Genomic DNA, 21532 nt, shown 5'->3' on the forward strand with positions numbered 1-21532 from the left:
AAGCTATTAATAGAAGATCGAATCTTATTTCTCTATTACGCAGGCTCCCATTGATGACACAATTCTCCCATGTTCACAACTGGCCAGCCACGCGGTCTTCTACGGTTTCAACACTTGTAAGGCATTTTGAAATGCTTGTATCTGGAAAGCAAGCTGTAGTTTCCCTAAAGATAACACCATTATCTTCTCGGCTATCTGATCCATTAGTCTCCAGTCGTTGTTTTGAGGGAGTAAATTCTCTTTCATCAAAATTATTGATTTGCTCTTCCTTTTTGGATAAGAAAGAAGGCATATTGTCGTGACTATGTTCTTCAGTGTCATTAAGTGCATCAGCATAGCACTGAAACAAATTCAGTTAAGAACTGGTCTATCAAATCTGGGCACAGCATTTGATTCCATAATACTAGAACCCACTCTCCCGATTGGTTCAAGTTATATGCCTCTGCCATAATCAGCGCTTCCTGAAATCGGCACTGTTCAACAAGAGTTCGCCGTGCATTTGTTTCAGAACGATTAAGCCACATGGTATCTGGCATTCGTATTTGGAGGGAAACTAATGATGCTTGTGCACAAGACCATCTTGCTTTATTTCCTGCATCTATGCTTGAGTAAACTTCAGCGGCTTCTACATAGAAGCGCATCATTTCTAACAACTCCTCACTCTGTTCTTTATCACGACGCTGAAGCCATTGATCTAGGGCCTTCTGTGCACATGACTCCAACAGAGCCGACATTTCATGTTTCATATCAAAATGATTGTATACCATGGCAAATGCATCAAGATCATCAGGGTTGAAATGCTTCAGAGCTGAAAGAACAGCCATCCGGAAACCTCTGATAGCTTCTGCCGATTCTGTTGTTGCATCTGCCACGGCATATTTTTGAAGAAGGAGCTCAAGCTGACCATTTTCAATGAGAATATCCAGCATGAAATACAGAGCATGGAAATTCCCAACTCCTGTCACCAAGCGAGCCAAACACGAAAAATCCCCTTCTGCAACATATGACTCAACTCGTGTTGCTGCAAGGGCCACAAGAACATCCACTCCATCAAGACATGCAGATGTCTTGTAGAAATGGTACGCCAAAATGAGCAACTCAACCTCACAGGCATGAGGCATGTCATGACCAGTTATGACCAACCGCATTAAGGCATGCCCAAGTTCTGGCTCAGAAGGACACAATTCTGCCCACTTTAAGAAATCAGAGGCTCTCCATAAAAGAGGAGCAGGTCCTTCCTCTCTTTGTGATGATTCCATGTATCCACCACGGTGTGCTGCCAAAAGGCCCTTCAAAAATGATTCTGCAAGAATACGTGCAATGCTTGCTGCAGGCATTGAGTGAGTCTCAACAAGAAGTTTAGCTTCCTCTAGTGAATCTTGGGCTTTGAGAGAAAGAAGCTGAAGAAGTTCAATTGGCTGCTTCTGGAATGCTTCAGAAAATGACAGCTCTAGAAAATTGGCAATCTTCACCACCGCTATTATCCTCTTGCATAAACCTCTTCCACATCCTTCACAGCATTTAGTTGCAATCACTTCTAATACCTCTAAAGGTGTCCTCATATTGATGTTTTCTGTTACATTCAAAAACTGGAGTAATGCAAATGCCGGACACTTGGTCATTGGCAATGTAACATATCCATTCATATTAGGATTGGAAATCTCTGCAACTTTCAAAGCTTCCTCTATAAGTAAGAGCTCTGATGGTACATATGTTGGTGAAAGTTTGTGTTGGAGCTGTTTTGCTGCAGCTATTTGACCAACCTCTAGAAGTGATAACACAGCCCTTTCAAGTTCTGCTGCTACGACCCTTTCTTCCCATCCTGCAAGAGCTGCCTCTATCTTTATATTTTCCTCAAATGATGGAAAAACACCCCCATGTTCATTACTTCTGATAGGAGATATAGAAGATAATAGATTATCTTCAGTGTCACTCTGACCTCTTTCTGCACTATCAAGTGGAGCTCGTTTATGAAGTACATACCCTCTGTTCCTTCGTTTTGGTTTTGAGCCACCACCAGACACATTAGTGAAACTAATGTCTACTATGTGTGGATTACGATTATCTGACTTGCTAATTTCCTTGTTATCAATTTGATCTGTAGATCTTGCTCTGATGATGTTCAAGTGACTATCCATTATTGCAATGATACTTGCTGTGTGGTCAATGACACTAGCATTATTTCCTATATTACATTCCTGGTTTGACCTCAAATAAACATTTGGAATCTGAAAAATGGCCTTTCCATTCTTCATCTCTGCTTCAGATTCCACAGCTAGAAGCCACACTCTAGTTTCAATTTCTCGAAGCAAATGTAAGGGATAGACCGGCTGCGACTGTGTCATGCTGCCACTTAACCACTGTAATGCAAGCAACAGCATTCCATGCAGCTCTAATGCTGGAACATCCTTTTCAATAGCTTCTGCATGCTTCAGGAAGAACATACCCGCCTGCAATGGGGGAAAGGAGTATTTTTTAAAAAAGATCTTGACAGTGGCCCCACAAAGCAGCCTGTTCTTCTGGCACATCCCATAAAAACTCTTTCCACTCTGCCACCATGGCCTCAGCCACATGAATCTCTTCACTGTCATCCAACTGCAATGGAGCTGTAACACCATAAAGACAACCAAAATATATACCTGCATTTTGCAATACCTGCTCTCCACAAAATATATATAAATGATGCTTTGAAATTGTGTTTGTGCAGGTAGGAGTTTTTGAAGTTTGCTGCTGCCTTAAGAAGAGCTGAAGATAAATTACATAATCTGAAAAGCAACATTAATGATTTCTTCTTCAAAACCCGGTTTTGAAGAAGAATCAATCTCTGATATAAGACAGAGTCTAACAACGTGCAAAATGGTGAACTATACCACTATGATTGTGACATAAAAGGTGCTTTCGTACAACCTGGGATAAGATCTCCAACGCTAGTATGTTGACGTGCTAAGAATGATGTTGCCAGAAGGATCATGGAGCCAAACTATGAAAGAATCGAGCGCGCTGAATTGGAGCTGTTAAACAACTGTTGTGTTAGTGTTGAAGTGTTTCTAAATTCTAATTGATGAGATAGCTTAGTAGGTATGGTAAGCCTATTGGAGCTATCACAACATGTGGACATTAGGGTGAGAATTTTTTTTTTTCTTTGAAATTCTTGAACTTATTGAGCCTAGTTAATTCAATAGAGGTGAATGTATTTATTTAGTTAGAATTTGCGATTCTAATTGCTGACAGGTAAAGCATGGAGATCCAAGATTAATATGTCAAAGTTAAAAATGAAGATGTCACAAAATCAAAAGTACAAAGCCTATGATGAGTGATACTATGATACAAGTGAGAAAGCAGTGGTGTGCTCAAGCATATGAATGGTGAAGTGTATCCAAAATGAGTGGCAAAGGATCCAAAGGGCAGCATAATGCAAGTTACGGTTTGAGTTTGTAGATTAGGCTCATGACAATGATAAAGTATGAGTCACACATTGTAATTATAACAAATCTACATGTCATATATTGCTTTGTAATAGTCCGGCGGTAAGACTGAGAGAGGCATGCATACCCCTTTGTTATGTGTTCCCTCTATTAGAGAGCTTTTAACACCATGGAAGAGTGTGTCATGTAGAATGGATGCACTTGGGTGGACCATATTGGTTGTAGAGTCCATAAGGTGATATTTTATATTTAGGGAGAGTTCATCGAGACGTTGGATGAAACATATATGTTAAGGGCTTCCTAGTAGATTGACAGTTGCAGCGGTTGGGAACCCATGTATCACAGTAGATGGTTGTTCCTTTATATGGACGTCGACAACCTGATGAGGATGAGGTCTGCATGAATAAGACACAAGGTGTAATTTCTAGATTGGACCAGATGTATATCTTTGCTAATTGATATTAAGACAAGTAGTCATGAAGGGGGCGACTTGGAAAATATAATTCCTAGTTGTCTTTGGTGTGCTCATCAATTCTATAATGAATTTGTTCATATTCTCCACGAGTTGTTTAGATATAGTTTTTTCCTATATTGTTGTGTGATTGAAATACTCTCTCAACTAACTGATTATGTGTCCAAAACAATTTCCCTATCTTAAAACAACACTTCATGTATATGCATAATATTATTTGATCAATATAATTCAGTGTGCATTATCAAAATTTAACTATCACTATTTAATATTTCATTACACATTATATGTTATCACTATTTGATCTTCTGCCATCCAATTTATGAACATGTAGACATATGTACATTAAAACATTAAATTGATCATTGTTATCACTATTTGATCTTTTGAAATCCAATTTATTAACATGTGGACATATGTACATTAAAACATTAAATTGATCATTGTTAGGCTGTTAATGCTAAATGTTGTAGGATTTACTTTTATTGAAATATCTTGATATGTGATATGTTTTTATGGACTCACAGGTCAATATCATATTAACATACATGAACTTGTGTTATAAACTAATGTATAGTTTTAATGGCAATGTAATAGCTAAAGAAGATAAACAGTAAGTGGTTAATGTTGGGGACATCCAGTGATCTATGGTGGATAGAAATTATCCTTAAACCCTTTTTTTTTAATTTTCTTTATATGCATTGTTATGATCTTAGGCATGTGTAGGCTTTTCAGGTGATATCACTATTTGACTTGATAGTTCGATGATGAAGCACCTAAAAGCAATTTTGCAATATGATCCATGATATGGTGTGGACTTTAGGTCTATTAAGAAGTGTGATGCATTTCTCACCATTTATCATATAAAACTAGAGTCATGGGAGTGGCATTAAGTCACTTTATCTTAGATGTAATGGTGATTACTAGTTTCTTATTACAGAAATTTGGTCAATATGTTGGCACTTCCACTTACATGGCTTATCTATAGTCAGGTTAATATAGTTAATGCACCAAGATAATCCAAAAGAGGAGGAATTTGACTTGGAGTATAGAAGTAGGCTAAGGAGATAAGGTGCTTTGAGTAGTTAAGAGTGTTATTATGTTTTAGTCATCTAAATATAGTGTCTATCTTATTCTCTTTTGGGTGTTAAATTCCTAGTTTATATGTGATGAAATAGAAGAAATATTTAATTCATTGAATTGTCGCAAACTAATAATTGAATTATTACTTTGCTTGTATGTGTTATGCATTGGTAATATCTATTGGTTGGGAGTATATAAGAATTATACTTAGATGCATTAATAGTATGTGTATGAATTATGTATGTATATACATGTTATTATTAGTACTCATACAACTATATAAATTAAATGACTATAAATATTGATAGGCATCAAAACACTACCTCATGATACATTTCATGTTGCAAATATTATAAAAAATCATAAAAATTAACTAATTTATAACTTTATTTTAAATTATTATTATTATTATTATTATTATTAATTATAACTGAAATTAATATATGATTTAAACATATATAGGTTTAGAAAAACATGTAACAAGATTTTTAACCATGGAGATTCACCTCTACTTTACCATGAAGATTTTTAACCTATAAATATGCTTTGTTACAATACCATGGGCCAATACCATGTACTAATACCATATGCCCAAAAAACCATAACTAATATTCACATGACAATTTGTTTTAATTAATCAATTTAATTAAAAGGTGAGAAATGACATAACTACTTTTGATAGAAATTTCAACCTTTGATTTATGTATACTATTAAGAATATTTTAAAATATTCTATTTAGGTTAAATTCCTACTGTGGCATAATAATAATTATTAAATAAATTAAAATTATAGAATCTCTATTCCAAAATAGTGTGGTTTTATGTAATATTAAATTTAATATGAATATTAATTATTAGTTATTAAGGTTAAAGTTAAAACCTAACATTCTATTTAATGTTAATGAGTGATGATTAGTAATTAATGTAATGTTAAAATGTAATGTAAATAGAGTTATACCAACAAAAAGATGCTTGATCAATTGAAGAAAGGGATATGCCAGTTTTTCACTTCCAACTCCAAAGTAGTTGACCCTCTAAGGATATATTAGTCTCATACCATTGATATAAAGCTCCTTTGTGAAGGAAATCCATTCATTTTCTAAGGATCCCTTTAGATAGAATTTGATAGGAATTAGCCAATGGACAATTGAGGAAGGCTCCTCTCTTTTGACACTATTCAAGGAGTAAAGAACTTTTTAATTTAAGACATGAATTAGATTTAAGGATAATTTATAACAACGAGCACCTCCAATAAAAGGGTTCTTTCCAAGGATAACCTGTGCACCATCCCCAACTTTCTTAGTAATCCAATTAAAAAGAAAAGGAAAAGGGTCTATCACGGGTTTCCAGATAATGGAGCACCTCATGGTAGGTTTATCACCCCATGAAACCACTTCCATTCCAAAACTGATCCAGACCTGATCAACATAACATCATCTAAAAAAGGACATGGGTGATGAACTATTTAGGGGAGACATTAATATCTTTGATGTTTCCTTTCTGCTTTTCCTCTAGGAAAAGGAGGGGAGAGAGGAAACCCCTGTCTAATACCTCTAGAGTAGGGAAAGTTACGAGAGGGGGACCCATGATTAAAACTAATGAATTTACAGAGGTTACGCATCCCATGATCCAATTAGTGATCTCCAAGTTAAATCTAATATACAATAGGACTAGTCTAAGGAAGGTCCAATTGACTTTATCAAAAGCCTTATTAAGATCCATTTTTAGAACTAAAGCCTTCATATTTTTTGTCTTAATAGAGTGGATAACCTCTTCCATAATGCCAATTACATCGTGAATTTGTCTCTCTGCAAGAAAACCAAATTGATTGAGGCTCATTTTCTTTGTTAATTTTTTTCTTAATTATGTTTATAATCATCTTTGAAATGCTTTTACACACCAAGTTAAAAAGTGAATAGGCCTATAGTCTAGAAAATTATTTGCGTTTGAGCTTTTTGGAATTAGGGCTATATAGGTGGCATTCATAGAAGATGAGACTTTCCCCTTTATTTTTTATTCCTCTACCTATTTTCAGAGGCCAAGCCCATGAGATCGAAGAAATAAAGAAATAAAGAGTTTAATTGTCTAACCATTCCAACCTTAACTTTTATCTTTTGAGAAATGCTTTAAGACCCCTTTGATTTCTTCATAGGAGATGGGGTTGCTTATCATATCAGAATCCTTTGAGTTGAAAAGTCTGGGATATCTCTAGATGAGTTAAAGTCGAGGGACAATATTGTTATGACCAACATCTCTAAACAAGGAATAAAAATGGGTAAGCACTGCTTTATTTTAAATATGATTGGTTTGAAACAAATTTTACATCCTCCACCTTTATGGCCCAAATAGAATTTATGTTTCTTAAGTGGGTGGCATAATTATCAAATAATTTTGTATTACCATCCCCCAACTTTATCCATGTTGCTATGCTCTTCAGCCTCCATGACTCCTCAAGTCTCAAAATATGTATTTTTCTAGCTTCTAAAGAGCTCGTCCTATTAGATAACTCCACTGAGTAGTTTGTGTTAAAAAAAATCTTATGAGAGTTGATCATATACTTTCTCCAAGTCATACAGGGCATTTATGAGATCAAATTTCCTGTTATGAAACCAGCTCACAAAAAGATAGAAAAGATAGATCAATGCCTTAGAATTCTGCCTCTTCGAGGGGGCAACCTCCTTTACATTACATAAATGAACAATTCTTGGATGATTCAAATGAAAAAACCTCCTTTCTATATAAAGGAATCTAAGGAGTCACAATATAACCAATCCGACCTAACAATAATAATATAAAGGCACATAAATAACAATAGAGGGATTCTACGGGACACAGTAATAATAATATGGGGACAATAGGGGAACACCAATATTAATAAGGGATACAACTACAATAGTAATGGGGGCATCATTATTATTATAGGGACCTAACATGCGCCTCTCCTTAAAAAAAAAGTGTTGTCCTTAACGCTTGAGTAGTTTTGGATGCTTCTGTATAAAATTCTCATCCTCCCATGTGGAATCTTCAGCGGATAAGTTCTTCCACTTGATGAGATACTCCGAAATGGATCGATTTCGTAGCTTTCGAGTTCTTGTTTCTATGACTGCTTCCGGTTCCAATATAATTTTTCCTTCCTCGTCAAGTTCTGGAAATATTGTTTGAACTGGGAGCTTGTTGCCTATAACCTTCTTTAAACATGAAACATGGAAAACTGGGTGCACTCAAGAAGCTGCAGGAAGCTCCAATTTGTATGCCATAGTACCAATCTTTTGCAACACCTTGTACGGACCATAATACTTTGGTGATAATTTATTATCCTTCTTACCTTGCTTGAGGGACATTTTTTTATATGGCTGTAGCCGTAGGAATACCCAGTCATCTACATCAAAACTTCTTTCACTACGATGTTGATCTGCTTTTTGTTTCATTCTATTCTGTGCCAACACAAGGTTATCCTTTAAGAGTTGGAGAACTTGTTGTTAATGCTCGATGTGACGTTCCACTGCTTGAACCTTAGAATTTTCTATTAAATATGATGTGATGGATGGTGGCTGATATCCATAAAGTGCCATAAATGGGGTCATTTTTGTTGCAGTATGGAAGGAAGTGTTATACCACCATTCAGCTAGAGGCAACCATTTGACCCATTATGTTTGTTTATCGGATACAAAGCAACAAAGATATCCTTCCAAACATTTGTTTACTAACTTAGTTTTCCCATCAGATTGAGGATGATAAGATGAGCTATGAGCTAACTGAGTACCAAGACAAGAAAATAATTATGTCCAAAAATTTCCAGTAAAAATGGGATCTCTATCACTTACAATAATCTTTGGGTTTCCATGTAGCTTTTGAATTGTTTCTATAAATGCAGTAGAAACTATACTAGCTTTAAATGAACGTGATAATGCACAAAAGTGAGCATACTTGGTAAGTCTGTCAGCTACCACCATGATGACACTCTTTCCCTCAGACCTGGGTAAACCTGTGATAAAATCCATTGAAACCTCCTCCCAACATTGGCTTGGAATGGATAAAGGTTGTAATAGACCTAGTGTCTTAATTGTTTCAGCTTTATTTTGTTGGAAAACCAAACATTCTGCCACAAAATATTGAATATCTGATTTAAGGCCATCCCAAAAAAATTCCTTCTTAACCCAGTGGTAAGCTTTTAAAAATCTCGAGTGCCCTCCTAAGGTAGAAGCGTGCAATTCCAGAAGAATATTTTGTTTGAGTTGGGAAATCTTACAAAGGTATAAGTGATCTTTGTACCATAACGAATCATTTTTCCAGCTAAATGTATCAGATGTACTGGAATCTTGTTGTAACTTTCGAATAAGTGCCCACACTTCTTCGTCATTCTTCCATTCTCCCCTTGCTTTGTTTATCTAATCTGGTTGGATAATAGAAATGGCGCACAACAATGCTTCCACATCCTCATCCTTTCATGAGAGTGCATCTACCACAACATTTTGCTTCCCTTTTTTGTAGATGATTTCAAAGTCATAACCCAACATCTTTGTGACCCACTTTTGTTGTTCTTCAGAGGATAATCTTTGTTCTAAAAAGTATTTAAGGCTATCATGATCCGTTTTTACCTTGAAGTGTCTTCCCATTAGGTAGGGTCGCCATTTCTTAAGTGCATGTAGTATTGCCAACATTTCCTTCTCATAAATAGCTTTGTGTAAATACTTTCCCTTGATTGGACGACTTTCGAAAGCAATGGGTCTTTCATCTTGCATTAAAACAACACCAATTCCATTTCCTAAAGCATCAAATTCCACAATAAAGGTTTTTGTGAAGTCTGGCGTAGCTAAGATTGGTGCATGGCACATTGCCTCTTTAAGATGTTCGAAGGCCTTTGTTGCTTCTGGAGTCCATGAAAATGCATCTTTCTTCAATAATGTTGTTAGAGGTGTTGCTATTTTCCCATATTTCTTAATGAACTTGCGATAATACCCTGTCAACCCGAGAAATCCTCGCAAATGTTTTATGGATGTGGGGATTTTCCATTCCTTAATGGCTTTAATTTTGCTAGGGTCTACCTTAACTCCTTCATGAGATACAATATGACCCAGATATTCCACCTCTTGTACTCCAAAGAAACATTTGGATCTTTTTGCATATAATTGTTTCTCCTCCAATAGTTGTAGCACCCTGTCAACATGTTCAACGTGATCCTTCCAAGACTTGTTGTAGATTAGTATATCATCAAAAAATACTAACAAAATTTTTCTAAGGAAGGGTTTGAAAATGGAATTCATCAAACCTTGAAATGTAGAAGGTGCATTGGTAAGGCCAAAAGGCATGACCAAAAATTCATAGTGACCCTCATGAGTTTTAAATGTTGTTTTCAAAATGTCTTCAGTCTTCATTCTGATTTGATGATATCCTGAACGAAGATCCAACTTGGTGAAGTAAATTGATCCATTGAATTCATCCAATAATTCGTCAATGACAGGAATGGGAAACTTATCTTTAATACTGAGCTTGTTGAGCTCCCTATAATCCGGACACATGCGCCATGACCCATCCTTCTTGTGCACCAATACTACTGGAGCAGAGAAAGAATTTTGGCTAGGTTGAATTATACCAGCCTCTAGCATTTCTGCAACCATACGTTCAATTTCACTCTTTTGGGAATAGGGATATCTGTACGGCCTGATGTTTGGAGGAACACTTCCTGGAATCAAATGAATAGCATGATCATGATCATGAATAGGTGGGAGACCTTTGGGAGTCTCAAATACCTTGGAATGATTGTCCAAGACTTTTTGGAGATCTAGAGAAATAGATGATTTCGATGTGGAAACATCTAGCGAACATAATTGTGCAATTACACCTCGTTGTTCGTTTTTTAGAAGCTTTGTCATACCGTTAGAGTTGATTATCTTTCCCGGTTTCCCTGCAATACCCCTTAATTCAACTTCCTTTCCTTCCACATAAAATTTCATAAAAATTTCTTGAAAGTTAAAAGCTATTGTACCCAAGGATTGTAGCCATTGAACTCCTAGTACAACATCAGCACCTCCCATTGGAATGGAAAGCATTGGGCTATTCAATACATATTCTCCCATTGATAGCTTGATATTATGGCACTTTCCAGAGCAATTTATTGTTCCTCCACTTGCAGCCATCATTTGACACTCTGGTGCTGGATATAGGAAGCAATTCAATTCTTTTGCTATCTTACAATGAATAAAATTGTGGGTACTTCCTGAATCAATCAACACTATTACCTTTTTCTTCTTGATATGTCCTTCTATCTTGATGGTTTGAGGAGTGGTAATTCCAGCCAATGCATTACAAGATATGGTCGGATTCATTTCTTCTTTATCTAGGCTTTGTTCCTGGAGTATATCCTCTTCTTTTGACCTTTCTTGTTCATTTTCTTCAGACTTTCTCTTCACAATCTATGTAAAATAATTTCTTCTCAGCACACTTATGACCTCTAGTGTATTTTCTATCACAACTGTAACAAAGCCCTTTTGCTCTTTTTCTTCCAATTGTTGTGGTGTGAACCTTATAGGTTGTGGAAGGCTAGGGGCAACAACACTTCCATCTTTATAGTTGTGAGTGGTAGGCTTCCTGGTTGCCATAATTTTGCTTTCCATTTTTCTTACTAACCTGAATGCCTTCTCCAATGAATCAAGTTCCCAAAGGCGAACATCACGTTGGATATTCTCCTTTAAAGTCCATATGAACACATCAATCTATGCTACTCTAGAATATTTTTTACCCTTATGTTCAATTTGTGGAACTCCTCAATGTGCTCCATCATTGAGCCCTTTTGTTTGAGACTTATCAATTGGCTAAAAAAGGTGTTGCTTTTTGTATCCTCATAATGTGCTGTCATTTCTTCCGTAAAAATTGCCCAAGTGATAATTTGTTTACGAGAGAAAAGCCATTGATACCATACAAACTAATTTGGTTCCAAATATAAAGTTGCAATATGTACCTTTTGTGTGTTTTTCACATTATTGAGATCGAAAAATTGCTCCATTTGTAGTATCCATGTTGTGGGATCCTTGCCATCAAACTTTCTCATATCGATTTTTGGAATATGGTGGGTCTTCGATCCAACATTAGAGTCTATGAAATCATGATTAACATTTCTTTTGTTCTCATCATGAGTTTCCTTTACTACCCTTTCACCATTAGTGACCATTTCTTGTAGCAACTTATTCAAATTTATCTTCAATTCTTCCATCTTATCATCCATGCCATCCATCTTAGCGTCCATGTCATTCATCTTAGCTTCCATGCCATTGATATTAGTTTCCACACCATTCATCTTAGCTTCCACGCCATTCATCTTAGCTTCCACACCCTTTATCATAGATTCCACACCATTTATCTTAGCTTCTATTAGCTTTTGTGAGAGTGACATTTGTTGCACTTGGTCTTGTAATTTTGATATATCATGTAGCATTTCTTCCTCTTCTTCATGAGTCATGCTAGAGATTTCAGGTTGTTACTAGGTGTTTCCATTTTCTTTCTTCAGGGCATCAATTACCGATAATAATTCTTCACTATTCCCTTTGAATTCCTTCAAACTAATTTTTCAAACCAAGCTTATGCAAATATTAAAAAAATACACACCTTTTTTCACTTTGTAGGCACTCGATATTAAATTTGATGTATCTCTGTAATTTCAGATCTTTCAATTCTGAAATTGTGACCTGCAGTAGCCCTCTATGTCCTCTTTCCAATGCCACCAGTCTGATCGAATTTAGATTCTCCAAGGAATATTTATGCACAATGTCCCAAGATGACCTCAGATTATATACCTTTTCAGAAGAGCGAACTTGTATGAAGTGACACGTGTCACTGTTTTGACCTTCGAGTCTAAAAAATATATACAGGAAACTACAGTCCGTCCTCTTTCTGTAACATCTTACGAAATTGCAATCTGATGCTCAAAACAAAGGTTATGACGATTTTCCCAAGGTCACTTGTTTGGAATTTAATTCAGGAGTTTGCAAAAATACCAACTTCCTCATATCATATCTCCACGAATATAGCGCGAAAAGCTCTAAAATTTGAACCCGAGGTTCAACGCGATTTCGTCTCAAATGGGTTTCTTTTGTTCGCTTCTGAAACATCGTAGAAAAAAGTTATAGCGAAAATGCCACGATGACCTATTTGGAGCAACGAAACCCTAGAATCCAAACCTCTGATACCAAATGTTATGAAACCAGCTCACAAAAAGATAGAAAAGATAGATCAACGCCTTAGAATTCAGCCTCTTCGAGGGGCCAACCTCCTTTACATTACATAAATGAACAATTCTTGGATGATTCAAATGACAAAACCTCCTTTCTATATATAGGAGTCTAAGGAGTCACAATATAACCAAGCCAACCTAACAATAATAATATAAAGGCACAAAAATAACAATAGAGGGATTCTATGGGGCGCAGTAATAACAATATGGGGACAATAGGGGCACAACAATATTAATAAGGGTACAACTACAATAGTAATGGGGACATCATTAGTATTATAGGGACCTAACATTGCATTTTTTTTTCCCATTTTACAATAATCTTCTTGAGTTAGTATAAATTCTTAACTAAGGAGTCCATAGTTGATGAGAAACTAAGAGTTGAACTATTCCACGATAACTCAGAAATTAGGGATTTGAAAGAGACCTCTTCCATCCATGTGTGATTAAATTAGAAAGGTTAATAATTCTTGTGATCCTCAAAGTGTAATTCAAGAAGTATAGGAAGGCAGTATGATATTTTGTCTTGAAATATCCTTGATTTGAATCTTCCAATATTTTTTGACACCTAACAAGCCATCAAGAATCTATTAATATACTTTTTTGTACCACACCCCCCGCAGTATTTCCATTTCTCCAAGTAGGGGCAAGGTGAAAAGGAGAGATATTATCGAGGTCATTAATCTAAAGAATCTCCAAAAAAAAATGTGGCCATGGGGTAAAAATGGGTGCAGGACTCCCAAGATTCACCAAGAAAGATAATAAAATTTAAGTCTTCGGCCAATAGGAGAGAGGGTTCTAATATAAGTCCACTCACTTTGACTTTATCCCATAAATCAGGCCTCCTCCTATAAGGCCCATATCAGTTTACCAACTTGATTAGACACAAAAATCCTTTACAACACCTTCATGAATAATTCCAACGAAAGAGGAGAAATATTGAAAGGACCTCAATTTGGGATTTGAAAGGGAGAGAAGTTCTCCCAACAATCCTACAAAGTCCATAAAGTAGGAAAACTAGCCGGGAAAAAGATGGTGGAAAGAATCCTTATCCTTTTCCCCTGGGACCATGGTCTCTTAAAGCATGATAATTGAGGGGTGATGGATGTCCACTAGTCTCTTACGGAAGATGAATTTGAGGCTCCCACAATCCCCCTTAATATTGAGATATATGACGATTATTAGGAAGAGGTCAAAGAGGGATTATGTTCTTTAAGGGCCCTAACAACATTCTTAGAGTGAACAAGTGGAGATTCACATAGCCCTCCCTAGATTACTTGATGTGAAGGACCTTCTCTTGCCAAGAATTTTTCATTGTGTTTATTTTTTTGTATAGTTACATTATGAAAAGGAGAGTGAGGTTCCTTTAGAGGAATCAAGATATAAAGGTAAGGCGATGATATTTAAAACACCCTTATAGGATTGAATAATGGAGGGAAAGATATGATCAGAAGGGGTAGGGGAGGGTTCAAATTGGGGCACAATGTTTAGGGTGGGATAGGAGCAGAAATAGAACCAGGGACTATAGTTGTAGGAGAGGTGGGATGTAGGGTATACTTCCTTTGAGGTTCGGTCTCATGTGAGAAGGGAAAGTGAATGTTGGCATGAAAAAGGGAAGTCATGGGATGACCGTTCCTCTATAGAGCAGGGTTTCGACAAGGATCACGAGATTTTCTCTCTACCCGATTAGAAGATGAGGTTACACAGAGTTTGGACACCACATAAATAGGTGCAGGGTCTGGGAGGATGGAGATTGTAGGGTTTGGAAGATGTTTTGAAAATTTTGAAAAAGTTATAGGAGAGCATGTAATGTTTTCAAGTTGTTTGATCATAAAAGAATCCTTTGGAGAAATATATTGAATAAGAGATGGAAAAGAGGAGAAGAAATTAGTGGTGAAATCATCTCTTCCTTGTTAGAGGTCCTCCAAAGAGGAAACGTCCAGTATGATGGAAGAAATAAGGTCCAAGTTCGATCTATCGATCTCCAATATTGATGTTGTATCACGTTCAGAAGAAGTTCAATGGATGTACATTGTTTCAGGTAGCAGTCCATTTACATCCCCCTAAACCAATTAGAGTCCATCCACATATACATCCACAAAAAAATAGGAATTAGTATGATAACGTAGCTCGATAGGGGGATTTTGGCGTCCAATATTTCCACCGTCCTCAGATATACAAGCCTCCTTTCAAATTGTGCCCAATCGCTGGGTCACACCTAGGATGGGAAATGTGGGAATTTGGAGATCTTGTTGGTCCAATACATACGCCTCAGAAAAATTGGCGCCATATTTATATAAAGCTTGATCAATTTTTTTGTATTGAAGCCTTTGTTAAGGAGGAGAATTACAAGAATTCACCACGTGCCCCACTTCTATGTAGTTTAGGAATTTGAAGGGAGTGTTCAAATAATCCAGAGGCTGGATTTTAACTTTTTCCTTCCACCTAATTTTTAGTGTCCTAAGGATCCCCTCAGAAACATCCATCTCCACTAGAACCCATGTCATTCATTTGTCAACAATGATTAGGGAAACCTCCACAAGAAAAAAATCTTCCAGGGGAATTTGCGATGTTTATGAAGACACGTTTTTACCATAGCTCCAAAGGAAAACTTGGAATCATGACCCATATGTTTTGGCGAGGTTGTAGCTCAATACTTGGATAGAAGGTCGGATGCTAACATTGAAGCCACAAGGAATCCTTGCCTAACACCCAAGCCTTACTAAGAATAAACTCAAGATCAATTTTTGTTAGAAAATGGAAATGGATCCATTTATGGACTAAAATTCTCATCATTGCAATGTAACCAACTAGTGGCTTCCAGGTCACCTTTATCAAGGATAAAATCTTCGCATGGGACAAGGTGATGTAATCAAAGTTACCAACGAGGGTTTGATGGGCTAGAGATTCAACCCTGTCTAAGTTTACATCTACCCCCAGGGTTAGCTCTTTCAATGTGGAAAGGCCCTTAAAAGTTTTATGAGATGCTTTTCTCCGTGCCTTTTCCCCTAATCACTTTGGATTTTTCCATGTTTCTCCTGCTCCTCACTCCCTTATGGATACATAGTAAAGTTGTTCAGTGTTGACACACTTGTTAGATGGTAGTTCCATACCCTTGGAAGCCCATGACAGGAAAGAGTGTTGTTTTTTGGGCCCACAGTAAGTTGGAAACCCTAGCTCCTTAAGAAAGTAACCCTAGTTCCAAAATAATTTTAATATACATCCATTACATAGATTTCCAACTGATGGTCACATGGAAAAACTTCTCATAGAAAAACATAATAAGGAAAAAGAGGTAGTGTGCTACAAGGTTTCATAGATATCAAGCGTCTAAAAAATTCCAAGTAAAATATTTTGAGCCATGTAGAATGCTCAAGGCCTGGCCTTATCTAAACCCTTATGGAGATTTCACTTTGTCCCACTTTAGTTCTATATCACTAACTTGAAAATGATTTGCCACACAGTGCATGTTTATTGAACCATTACTTAACAATTTTCTAGTGACCTACACTTTTTTGTTTGGTTTTATTTATGTCCTCTTTTAAATTCAACAAAGTCCCAATTTTATTTTGTATTGTTGCTAAGAACTTACCACTTTTTTCTTATTATGATTGCAAAGAAGGTAGAAATATGTTAGATGGTAAAATTGTCTCTTTTTTATATATCAAAAAGTATGGTGATGTGCCAAATAGTACATTACACATAATTAACCCATAATGTGTTGGAGATTAAATTATGACTGATAATCTTGATCAAGTTTTTGTTTGTTGATTCAAAGAAAACATTCCCTTAGTAATAATAGCTAGCTTAAAAGCATAAGAAAAATCCTTTCCTGGTTACATCTACTAATGAAAAGTATGATACAATATCAAATAATAGTATAGATGGGACACAAAGCCTAGTGATGATATGTTTTTATAAGAATTGAATCATTGTCATGTGATTGAAATTTATTACTGTAACTTTTTTTACAATGTGAAGGAATTTATTGGAATCAATATGTGCTCGTGTTTCTTTGAGGAGTTAGGATTAATATTTACCATTACATCGAATCCCCATTTCTCAAAAGGTTATCAATAGCAAAAATGTTGCAATGATATCACTAGTTGGAATCAATATGTGCTCGTGTTTCTTTGAGGAGTTAGGATTAATATTTACCATTACATCGAATCCCCATTTCTCAAAAGGTTATCAATAGCAAAAGTGTTGCAATGATATCACTAGTTTTTTTCGTTTTAATCCCTTCTTGCACATTTTTGACATATTCAACACTATTGGACATGTGCATGCACATATTAGAATAACATTGGTTATTAGTGCCCAACTTTTAAAACCTAATGTGTGGTGGTATCTCCAAATGATGTCCACCTATTGAACCATGATGTAAATCAATGAATACTTTCTCAACATCATTGTCCTCCAAAACATCTCAATAACATGTTGTCATAGTTCTTCCTATAAATAATTATGTTGACTAGATAGTGTTGAATAGATTTCAATCTTAATGCTATTCATTTCTTTACAGCTAGGTGACTCGGACTAGATCCATGTTGCAAATAGTGTTTCAAAACATGATATCATGAATTTGTCTATAGGTACAAAAAGGACATTAGTTGTAAAAAAATATTCTTCCAATCCACTTTGTCAGTGTAAGCTTGATCTTAAGCTCTGACTTCTAGTTTTCCTTAGAATCCTTGTGCTTGAACTATGGTTGTAAGTTTAATATCTATATTATATTCCTAGAAAGCCATCATCTAGTTCCTACACTTTCACCGAGTTCCTTCTTCATAAATATAAATCTCATAACTGAATGTGGAACAATAACTTTTTTATGTCTATTTAGAACATAAAGTTTGAGTTATTTCACTACTTTGACTACAACTTATGCTTGTTTTTCAACTTCCAAATAATTTAGTTCAACACCTTGTAGTATGATGCTCATAAACAATTTTACAAATTCACTCCCTTCTTCATCCTTCTAAGTGAGCACAACATCAAGGGAGTGGTCATATTCAAATTTATGGAGATAAAAATATTTTCTCAAGCCCATATTGCTCAAGGATGGAGTGGCATTAATAACTATCTTGATTTCCTCAAAAGTTCCTTTCTCAACCTTATCATATTAAAAGAGTACATCTTACTTCATCATCTTTTATAGGGATTTAATGATTTCAATAATCATAGATGTATCAACTTATGAAATTAATATTCCTAGAAAAGGATTACATCAATTTCTTATTACATGTTAGTGGAATTTGCATGGCTTTTGTTCTTTATAGATCTACTAATATTTCATATTTTGAAATGATATTCCAAAACAATTTTATTTTTGCAAGAAAGAAAATGTTCTTGGAATTTAGTTAGGTCCATATTTTCTGCACCTATCAAACATTTGATTCAATTGTCATACATGATCAAAGAACCTCTTCTATTAAATGTTGACATTGTATATATAAAAACCATGCTTTGATTAACAAGGTTGTTGAAAGCTATAACTTTCACATATTGTAAAGTGGCATTGGCATTTATTAGTCGAAATGACTTCCATTTAGATGTGTACTTTTATGTGTCCCATTTGTTCTTGAAAGTGGTTTTCAATCTATCCTCATTAGAATAAGAACCTAATTCTATCCCAAAGAAAAGTGGCATTAACATTCACTAGTAAAATGACTTCCATTTAGATGTGTATTTTTATGTGTCCCATTTGGTCTTGAAAGTTGTTTTCAATCTATCCTCATTAGAAATAAGAACCTAATTGTATCCCAAAGATCCATCCAAGAATGAGAGCATTTTGAAACCTATTAATAGCTACAAATTTACTATTTCCTAAATCTTTGTTAGCAATCATAACATTGTATAACTACCATAGAATTATGAGAAACATCACCTCACCACCTTCAATTATATGAAGGAAATTAATTTCTTTATGAAATAAATAGGTTAAGCTAGAAAATAGTTTCCAAAAAAAACTTCCAATTCTTTTTTGAGTTTGGTTCCTCCTTGAAATTCCATGACCATGTATGTCATGTTCCCTTCCTAACTTATTTATTAACCTTTTCACTTACTATTTTAAATTCAACCTTGGATTGAAAATGTATTTATTTAATAGTTTATTAATCTCTATTAAGATTTCATTATTTTGGAATATCCTTGTCACCCAAAATGCCTTCTATTGAATTATCTTAATTTTTATTACGATGTTTTAGATTCATTATTTTTAACTTCTCAAGCAGTAAGGGAATCTTTGAACAAAAATATTAACAGATATCATATCAAATTCTTGATTCTGTGCAATATTAGAAATTTAGATATGATATCAAATTCTTGATCTTTAACAAAAATATACAGTCAAGTTGTGCAATATTAGAAATTTAGACATCATATCAAATCCTTGATTCTGTGCAATATTAGAAATTTAAATATTATATCAAATCCTGCTGCTTACTGCCCTCACTACTTATGCGTTTTAATAATATTGATCACCTATCATCATTGTTTTTTTCTTTTTCGGTTTCACACGCACTTCTATCACAAGAAACGCAGGCAAACAAATATAGAAACGCAGGCTACGGGTGTGCTTTAATTATGATAAACTCCTATGTTGAGATTATGGGCAGGACGGTTCTGAAAACAAATTACAGGTCGATTCCAAATGAAAAGCACCTCATATTTTTGAAACACGCACTTCTGTCACAAGAAACGCAGGCAAACAAATATAGAAACGCAGGCTACGGGTGTGCTTTAATTATGATAAACTCCTATGTTGAGATTATGCGCAGGACGGTTCTGAAAATAAATTACAGGTCGATTCCAAATGAAAAGCACCTCATATTTTTGAAACACGCACTTCTGTCACAAGAAACGCAGGCAAACAAATATAGAAACGCAGGCTACGGGTGTGCTTTAATTATGATAAACTCCTATGTTGAGATTATGCGCAGGACGGTTCTGAAAACAAATTACAGGTCGATTCCAAATGAAAAGCACCTCATATTTTTGATCCATATGATCCAGCTTATAAGAACGGCCCGCTGCTTGTAAAGAATAACCTCCTCATTCCAGCACGAACTACCCCGGGACCCTCACTAGCGTTCGTGCCCCTTCCCAACCATTAGCCCCACCAATCCACGCCCTGTTAAAATACCAAATTACACAGACCACTCAGCTTCTCTGTTCCACACTCTTTTCTCCTTTTTGTTTGCATTTCGATCCCTTTGCCCTGCTGCGGAAATGTTCAAAAACAGGTTACGAGAGTACGCCCAGAAGAATTCTTTGCCTTTGCCAGTTTACACCACCGTAAATGAAGGCCAAGACCATCTTCCTGAGTTCAAATGCAGTGTGACAGTGAACGGCGCACGATATGATTCGCCCCCTGGATTTAAATATAAGAAGGAAGCAGAGAACGCCGCTACTCAGGTAGCGGTTGAAGATTTGCATATCCAGTTTAAAGTAAGATTTGCATATGCGATTTCCTTCTATTGTATAACGAAAATCATTATAAATTCCAATCCTTATTTTTCCATGAATTAAATTCTGAACATTTTCCTCTGCCATTTTGTGGAAGTATGGATATGGCTTGTTTTATATTATACTGCTCAGTACTCTTTCGACACAGTATGTACCATAAAGATATCTACATCCTTATTTATGCATTTCCCGGAATGATAACTGAACATTTTCCTCTGCCATCCTGTGGGAGGCTGGAGCATGGAGATGGCTTCTTGTTATATATCATACTGCTCGGTACTCCTTCGGCACAGCATGTGCCACAATGATATCTTAATATCCTTATTTTATGCATGTGCCACAATGATAACTGAAAATCCATATTCATGGTCCACAACATGTCATAATGAGCTAGATGTGATGAGTTCCATTTGATTAGAGGTCAAGTGGTGAACAAGTCTTAGCATGTACCCTCGAACACTCGAGACCTTTGTCAATCTGGTAAAGAGTTTGTTCATTCGTTACCAAACCTAATGAGTTTGAATATGTTGGAGGATTGTAAATCTGTTTGTCTTATTTTTGATGACCAAGCAGGAGACAAAACTACTCAAGAACGTGCTCAACGAGTTTGCTGTAAAAAAGAACATTCCACTTCCTACGTATCAATTTACAAAGGAAGGAATTGCACACTGCCCAACTTTTACGGCAACTGTAGAGATTAACGGGGAGTCGTACACCGTTAATTACCAACTTATTCCTTTGATTTGTTGATCACCAACAAACATAACAATGGGATTTTTCATAGACTACATAAAAAGATCTAATTGTTTTGTGAGATTAATATTCACAAAAGTGTGTTTATTTCCAAAAGTTTTGAAA

At 35.7% G+C, this 21532-nt stretch overlaps 1 pseudogene; it reads right to left on the reverse strand.

Moving 5' to 3' along the window:
• Window positions 1-329: 329 nt before the first annotated feature.
• LOC149221814 (uncharacterized) lies at window positions 330-20411 on the reverse strand (annotated as a pseudogene).
• Between the last annotated feature and the right edge of the window lie 1121 nt (window positions 20412-21532).

The sequence above is a fragment of the Pinus tabuliformis genome, chromosome Q (genome assembly GCF_031772625.1).
Source record: "Pinus tabuliformis cultivar Carrire ecotype Pingquan chromosome Q, CPIR1, whole genome shotgun sequence".
NCBI classification, from domain to species: domain Eukaryota; kingdom Viridiplantae; phylum Streptophyta; class Pinopsida; order Pinales; family Pinaceae; genus Pinus; species Pinus tabuliformis.